Source organism: Alligator sinensis, unplaced genomic scaffold (assembly GCF_000455745.1).
Source record: "Alligator sinensis unplaced genomic scaffold, ASM45574v1 scaffold2099_1, whole genome shotgun sequence".
In the NCBI taxonomy this organism is placed as follows: Eukaryota; Metazoa; Chordata; order Crocodylia; family Alligatoridae; genus Alligator; species Alligator sinensis.
In genome coordinates, this window is record NW_005844178.1 from 1,688 (window position 1) to 1,990 (window position 303).

A 303-nucleotide genomic window follows, 5' to 3' on the forward strand; every position below is an offset into this window, starting at 1 on the left:
ATTTTGTGTAGAATAAAAACATTCAAACATGACGTTTCCTCCTTAACCCCCCCCCACCAAAAAATAACCCCTACCCCTCAAATTTAATTTAAGAAAGAATGAAACATATTGTCTCTTGTCCTTCCTGACACGCTTTGTTCTCTCCCACCTGAAGACACAGATTACTAAGACATTTCTCCGAGCAGAAGTTTGCAGAGTTTTCAAACACCTGACTGGAGAACGGTCTGCCGGAGCACCCGTTGGGGCTGAAAGTGGAACTTAATTAAAGACTTGGGACAAGAGTCCCCAAAGTGCGGGAAGGTT

At 43.6% G+C, this 303-nt stretch overlaps 1 protein-coding gene across 1 annotated transcript in view; it reads left to right on the forward strand.

The window, feature by feature from the left end:
• The first annotated feature begins 240 nt into the window (after positions 1 to 240).
• LOC102375263 (olfactory receptor 56-like) overlaps positions 241 to 303 on the forward strand; it is a 6,526-nt gene continuing 6,463 nt past the window's right edge. The window contains exon 1 of the mRNA XM_025195872.1: positions 241 to 300. The gene's annotated coding sequence lies outside the window, so the exon portion shown is untranslated. The remainder of the gene's footprint in view (positions 301 to 303) is intronic.